This window comes from Odocoileus virginianus, chromosome 18 (assembly GCF_023699985.2).
Source record: "Odocoileus virginianus isolate 20LAN1187 ecotype Illinois chromosome 18, Ovbor_1.2, whole genome shotgun sequence".
NCBI lineage: Eukaryota > Metazoa > Chordata > Mammalia > Artiodactyla > Cervidae > Odocoileus > Odocoileus virginianus.
Genome location: NC_069691.1, coordinates 12,348,577 through 12,356,752, shown reverse-complemented (window position 1 = coordinate 12,356,752; position 8,176 = coordinate 12,348,577).

Below are 8,176 nucleotides of genomic sequence, written 5' to 3'. Positions count from 1 at the left end.
GCCCCGAGCCCGGTTTTCTACCCATACTTATAGAACATCCAATTTCAAACATAAGCAGGGGTCATTTAGCGAAGCGGATTGGTTACATGTTCGCGGGGGTCCTTTCATTGGTCAGACATTCGCGCGCGCGGGATCTTTCCGTAAACAAGTTCTAATTGGCTGTATCTGGGTGGCCTGATAGTCTCTGACTGGTTGTGTCTTGGTGACCTGATAGTCGCCTTAGTTGCCAGGGTGAGGGCCTGGTCTTCCTGCTTCTGCCTCCTATCATGGCGTTATGTTTATTCTTTCTACATTCCGTTTGTTCTCCCTACATTCCCCCCTGTCTTTTGATTATGGGGAGGAATCTTCCTCTTCTTTATTTCGACCTATCGGCCGGTATTGTTGCCTTAGCACCATAATCTGGATAGTATTTAGCTGTGTCCTGATAAAGGTGATCAGTCTATTTAAAATACAAGGCCCAATTTTAAGTATTAGTATTAACAGTAAAAGTGGGCCCAGGAGGGTTGAGACCAGAGTGGTTAGCCAGGGTGACCAGGATCCAAACCATTCCCACCATCCCCGTTGGGCTTCCCGTTCCCTTTTGCGTTGCGCTAGTCCCTCTCTCACTTTCGCCATTGAATCCCTCACCACACCTGTATGGTCTGCATAGAAACAGCATTCTTCTCCAAGAGCTGCGCAGACCCCACCTTGCTGGAGAAAGACTAAGTCTAATCCCCTCCTATTTTGCAATACTACTTCAGACAAGGAGGTTAGAGACTTTTCTAGGTGGCTGATTGATTCTTCTATACGAGTCAGGTCCTCATCTATGGCTGTTCGGAGAGAGGACAGCTCCTTGGTTTGTAGAGACAGTGAAGCTATTCCTGTTCCTGCTCCTGTCAACCCGAGGCTGAATAAAGCAGCCATGGTGATTACACTAAGTGGCTCTCTCTTTTTTCTACGTACTCCTCGGTCCCAATGTGAGTACATAACCTCTTCAGAATGGTATAGAATCTTTGGCATTATAGCAACCAGGACACAAAATTCTTGACTCTGGTTAAAAACCTTCACATTCAAACATGGGGTCAACCCCGTATGTGAACAAATCCACCATCCCCCGACCCCTGGCACAATCCAGTCCTTTCCTTGAAGGCTTAGATTACCTTCAGTCTGAGCACAAAGGGAAGCCTTGTCATGTGGTACTGTGCCTAGGCAAAGCCCTTGTCCCCATACCTCCTTCATCGTGAGACCAACCTTACGTTCCTCCCACCGACATTGGGGTGGGTTCTGGCCTGAAGATAAGTCATAGGAGACGTTGAGGCCTATGGCCTCATAGTAAGGGGGGCGAGGATCATAACACAGCCAGCAGGATTGGGTTGCATTAGGGTCAGTATTATTTAAAGTTGCAAAGGCTGCATTTACTAAAGCCCATAGAGGATCTGGGGGGGGGCGGACTAACAGTTGTGGGTGTTCCCTGCGAACCAGGTTTAGAGGGGCCAGGCTCTGAGGTCCTTCTGGCCTCTGGGCTGGGCCTGCGCGAGGACGGAGGTTTTGGAGCTATCACCCGGTTTGGTCCCAGAGCTACTTTGGGGGCCAAATAGAGTGGTCCTAGTTTTAATTTAAGCTCAAACCGAACTCCAGTGTCATATCCGTTCTTGTAAAGACGGAGGCCCCAGCCACGGCCAAAATCCCATCTGGTAAATCTTTTTCCTTCATCTGTGAACTCAATCTGTAATGGGAAACATTGTCCTGGTTTGGGCATTGTCTGCCAGTTACGGTGGTTGGGATCTGACTTTACGCTAATAAGGTCCCTATTAGAATCCCCTCGGAGCCAGTCTACGGTCCCGGTGGTTTCACATCCCCAGGCGGCGCAATAAAAAGAATCAACTCCCCCACATTTATTAATTTGGCTCCGATCTCTACCATCCCCCGGGCAAACATACACAGGTACCTTATTCCATCCATGAGTGAACAAGCCAAAAGTGCCATGGGCAAAGAAGTCACTTAGCTGGTGGGGACCAAAGCCATTGCTGTCAGCTGCCAGGACGCATAAGTCGAAAGTCAAAACGGGCCACCACGTTCCCCGAGGGGCCACATTCGAGCTTGAGTTGATCAGTTTTCCGGTTTCTGGATTGTAGACCACCCAAGTCATATTGACAGGATGATGGGGATCGTCCATGTGGCCATGAGAAGTCATCCCTGGATTGACGATGGCTGCCATCAGCAAGAGGACTAGGAGGCTTCCCGGCGGGTGAGCTTCAATTTCAAAGGATCCGACGGATGAACATTCGCCTTCCATTCTGTCTGTGCCTTATTTCGTTCCTCTGGCGTGGCTTGCCGCACGTGGTTGCAGTGAACCCAGGGTCCAATCCCGTCAACCAAACAGTGTCCACTGGTCAACTGCCGCGGGATCAGGGGACGAAAGACCCCTTTCTCCGCAGAGCCGGTCGCCCTCCAGCGTTTTCGCTGGCCTTGGTCTCACACCGGCAGGAACGTTCCCTGCACCAGTTACCTCCCTGCTCTCCTAGCAGGCCCCGGTTTTACACTGGATTTCCCTGTACCAGTTACCTCCCTGCTCTCCTAGCAGGCCCCGGTTTTACACTGGATTTCCCTGACCTGACTGGGTACCGGTACCGTTCGGATTCTTCCTTCTGTCTCGGGAGGTTTCTCTCCTCGCCAAGGGATCCCGGACGAGCCCCCAAATGTTATGCCCGATGTCCGAATCCCCGAGCGGGAAGAGAGAAAGCTACCAAGAGACAATGCAAAACGCAAGAAGGAAGTTTATTGCTAGCTCGAGCTAGGGCCCCCGCTGTGTCCAACGCAGTGGCGCACAGGCTGAGAGCCCCGAGCCCGGTTTTCTACCCATATTTATAGAACATCCAATTTCAAACATAAGCAGGGGTCATTTAGCGAAGCGGATTGGTTACATGTTCGCGGGGGTCCTTTCATTGGTCAGACATTCGCGCGCGCGGGATCTTTCCGTAAACAAGTTCTAATTGGCTGTATCTGGGTGGCCTGATAGTCTCTGACTGGTTGTGTCTTGGTGACCTGATAGTCGCCTTAGTTGCCAGGGTGAGGGCCTGGTCTTCCTGCTTCTGCCTCCTATCATGGCGTTATGTTTATTCTTTCTACATTCCGTTTGTTCTCCCTACATTTACCAGGCAAGGGTGGAACTTTTACTGCTAGACTTACCAAAAGGTCTAGAAGCAGGTGGAAGCTCAGGCTCTTATTAATAAGTTCCCTAAGAGAAAGCAGCAGGAAATCATCTAAGTTATATCCATCAGATCATTCACATCTCCCCTGGAGAGATGTAGGTAAAGAAGCTGAAAGCAACAAAGACAGTTTGTTTCTACATGGAAGCATAAAGCCAGAAGAAAGTGGATCCCCCATTCCTAGTTTCTTCAGCTTTATATTTGTTTTACTTCTTAAGACTATGGCTAACCAAAAGTTTGGCTTTACCAGTTGGGGAAGGAGTCAGCTGCTTATTAGTGCAGTCCTGTAACTATTTCATCATACTGTTGTTATAATCCCAACTATTGTTTCTGTATGTATACTCTTGGGTCCCACTATTGAATAAGTTTGATTTTGCTTCTGGATGGCTTGGAAATAGGTCAAAAGAGCACTTTTATTAAATTAACAACAAGGCCACTCTACCCTAGGCTGAACTTCTATTCCCTAATCTATTTCCCATCTCAAATTAAGTCTATCTATGCTGTTCAACACATTTTGAGAGGTCTATTTATTTACTATTTTACCAAATATGAACTGGGAGCCCATGGCAGGCACTGTTAGAGTTACAAGACATTAAAAAGTAAATAAAACATCATTCCTGCCTTCTTGAAATGTGTATGTTGTAGGAGAAAAACAAAACATGCCTATAAAGATGTAAATGTACAATATGTTAGGCTGTGATTAGTGGGACAAAAAGAGGGAAATGGGAGAGAGGGAGAAAGTGGGAAAGTTACTGAATGATAAAGCATTCAAGGAAGATTTCTTTGATGGAGTGACATTTGCGCATAGACTTGAAGGAAGAAAGAGTACCCTGGGTTTGTCTGGGAAGGATTCATTCATAGCACAGGAAACAGAAAGTACAAAGGCCCAGAGTGAACGTCTGGAGGGGAGTGACAAAAAGGAGCTGAGAATGAAGAGGTGGAGAGAAGGTGAATCACACAGAGCTATGCGACCACCCTGAGGGCTTCTGCTGTTACTTGGAGTGAAGCTAAAATGGGAGCTATTAGAAAGTTTGAACATATAAATGTCATAGTGAGACTTGCATTTTAAATGGACTGTACTGACTTTGGTGTGGAGAAAAGGATGTGATGAGGCAAGTATAGGAGTAGTTAGAGGTATGCGAGGGATGAGGGGGCTTGGATCAAGATATTCACAGTAAGGGTGACGAAAAGTGGTACAATTTCTGGGTATATTTCGAAGATAAGTGAATAGCATATTCTAATACTCTGCTGTGGATGATGAAAAGGAGAGAATTAAAGTTCTAACCTAAGCAGTGAAGAAAGTGGAGCTTCCATTTTCAACAACAGGGCATACTGCAAGAAGAGCAGGTTGGGTGATAGAGCTGATAGAGTGAAATCAGACACATTTTCAGGGATACAGTACCCGGTGTACCTGTTAGATAGCCAAGTAAATATTTTGAATAGATAATATGAGTTCAGCAGAGAAATAATGGGACTCACTAAAGAGATGGCATTTAAAGATGTGAGCTCAGATGAGAACATGTAAGCAACAAAGACAGAAAATAATAGGACCAATAAAGACCTCCAGAACACTTTATCATTAAGAGGCTACACTGAAAAGGATCATTCAGCAGTGGAGCAGAAACATCTCAACCCACATCTGGTTCATAGCTCATGTTGCCCAGCCCAGTGAGCCAGCTGAGGCTTGAAGGAGCTAGCAAATAATACCAAGAGGCAAAAGAGTCAGACATATTGAAATAAAAGCATCCGAGAGAGTTGGGGAGTGCTGCTCAAGTATGTACAAATGATAAGCTACCTAATATTGACCCTTAGCTAGCACAGAATCCACAGGCTTTGAAGAAAAGATTTTCTGCAATTAATTTACCATGACTTTAAGAATGGTCCAATGCACATACTGTCTGAAAGCAAATAGATCCCAAGAAGAAAAGGTAGAAGCAACCACATTTTCCCCAACTGTTACATATTAGGCAATTTGTTGTCATTCCCTAATGCAGTACTTTCAAATCACTGGTGAAAGGGGGCAACTTCAACCACCAGAAGACATTCCACAATGTTTGGAAACATTTTTTGGTTATCACACTGGGTGGAGTTGCTGCTGGCATTGAGCAGGTAGAGGTTGGCCTGCTGCGAAACCTCCAACAAAGCACAGGATATCCCCCTCCCCCTCCACAGCAACAAATTATCTGGCCCAAATGTCAGGAGGGCTGTGGCTTAGAAACTGCCCTAATGTGAATGTTTAAGGAGTTATGTAGAGTTATTTTTCATAGTTATTTATATTTCTAACTTATGCGCACATATATAGAGAGAGAAAGCTTCCTTAGTGGCCCAGTGGAAAAAGAATCCACCCGCCAATGCTGGAGACGCAGAGGATGTGGGTTCCTGATGCAGGGTCAGGAAGATCCCCTGGAGGAGGAAATGGCAACTCATCTCAGTATTTTTGCTGGGAAAATCCCATAGACAGAGGAGTCTGGCGGACTACAGTTCATGGGGTCACAAAGAGTAGGACACAACTGAGCATGCCTGAAAATATATATAACACAAAATTGACCACTTTAACCCCTTTTAAGCATACAATTCAGTGGCACTGAGTATGTTCACATTGCTATTGTATGACTCCACTTATATGAGGTGTCCACAGTAGTCAAACTCAGAGTAAAGACTGTTTTGAATGTACATTTATTTCACTAAATACTACAGGAGTCATTTCACGTAGCAGGGATATAGAGTTAGTTTCAACACTTCTGGAGGACTAAACCCCAGACAGAGACAAAAACAGAGTTATCCATGTACAAGAGCCATCTATCTAAAAGGTAACGCATACGTAAGAAGCTATGAATCTTGGGGCTAGAGCAATAAAAGGGGAAAGAAAACAAGGAACTTAGAGGCAAAGATTTCATGAAGCTGGTGCTCAGACTTCTCAGGTGGGGGCGCCGCCGCCTAGAAGTAGCGCTGGTCGCTCGGCAGTGTCCGACTCTGCGATCCCTTGGACTGTAGCCCGCCAGGCTCCCCTGTCCATGAGATTCTCCAGGCAAGAATACGGGGGTGGATTGCCACTCCCTTCTTCAGGACGTTTTCCTGATCCAGGGATCAAACCCGAGTCTCCTGCATTGCAGGCTGTTTCCTTACCGTTTGAGCTACAGGGAGGACGGAGAGCCCACCCAGCCGCTGCTAAAATCTCTAGGAGGGCTCAGGTACAGAGGATGCCGTAAGAAGCTGGAGGCTGGCCCCAGAAGGGTTGTTGCAGTAACTGTGACACATATAGGAAGATCAAGAAACCAGGATCAGGGAACACTTTCCATCTTCCTTTTATCCCTGCCTAATAATTTCTTCTCCTGCCCATCCTCAGTCACTTCAGTCATGTCTGACTCGGTGGGACCCTATGTACTGGAGCCCTCCAGGCTCCTCTGTCCATGGAATTCTCCAGGCAAGATACTGGAGTGAATTGCCATGCCCTTCTCCAGGGAATCTTCCTGACTCAGGGATCGAACCCTCATCTTCTGAGTCTCCTGTGTTGCAGGAAGATCCTTTACCCACTGAGCCACCTGGAAAGCCCAATAATTTCTTCTAGTGTCTCCTTTTGTCAGAATCTAAGAAAGATATCTTTCAGAGAAAAGCAGTTTGTAGTATTACAGAAAAAACTGCAGAATGAATGTCAAGTTGAAGGATGAGTTATATAACAGCACAATACTTGTAAACTATTGCTATTAACTGGCACATAAAATACACCCTACTATGCATCTACCATATTTCACTTTTGAATTTACCTATTCACTTTCTCAGATTGTCCCCAACTACCTGCCACCACAACTTATGTTGAACATTTTATTCTAAAATAGAGCTAACTACTAGATCATAGAGGTTATGAATATTTATTTTACTCAGTAGCTCTGCATTAATCTTTAGACTGTTTGAACTTCTTCAAAATCACACCACCCATCAGTAAAGTTGAATCTTTATATTGGCAATTTTTAATAGAAGTGTCATGATAGCTTTATTTGATTTCTCAGCAGAACCTTTGAAAAAATTAGAACGATTGTTTGACTCTACTGAAACCTAGAATCAATTGATGTTACAACTTTTCTGTGTTGAAGCTCCTCACCTCCAAATTTCTCGCTTGTGCCTTTACCTAGAAAATATGTTCACCATCATATTCACAGTCATCATCATGGTCACCACACTGGGTTAACTTACACCACTGTACTTGCATTTGTCTACCAGGTTATATCCAACAGTGTCTACTGCATTCCCATACCCAGACAATTAACACAATGGAGAAGAAAACACACAACCAAGCTTATTGGTCCCATTTTAAATTTTTATCACTAACTCAAATGGATTAGCTAAATGTAGAGAATATTCACAAAAGTAAATTAAAAATTGCTAATAATATACTAAATTGTACAATCTACTCAATTAAAGAGAAGAAAGTTAAAATTATAAGATGCTATTGTTATTAAATTGGCAAAAGAAGATATTGCTTGATGACACCTGGTGTGTGAAATATCCTTTCAATTCATTCTTTTGATAACACATATTTACTAAGTTGCCTTCATTTGCAGGCATATTTCTAGGCAGTGTAAGCAGGAACCTAGGTGATGTCTCTGACTCCAGAAGTTAACACTTTAGAAGGGAGAAGGAAAACAAACACATGGCAACATGTCAGATATTGATAAAAAGAAACTAATCTAAGTCAAAGGATAGATGGTAGTTAACAGAGTAGTATTTTCTCATAAGATGGTCAGGGCATACCTCTGTGAAACAGAAGCCTAAATGAAGTAAGGGAGAAAGTTATGTAAGAATATACGGCAGAGTATCCCAGGCAATTAAGACAGCAAGTGCACATGTCCTGAGGTAGTGGTATTTTTGGCCTATTGACAATAGGGTGGTTATAGTAAATGGATAATGGAATAACAGTATTTATGAGATCAGAGAAGGCCAAGTCAGGAAGGGAATGGTAACAAACATATTTAATTCAGCTTCTTCTGGGA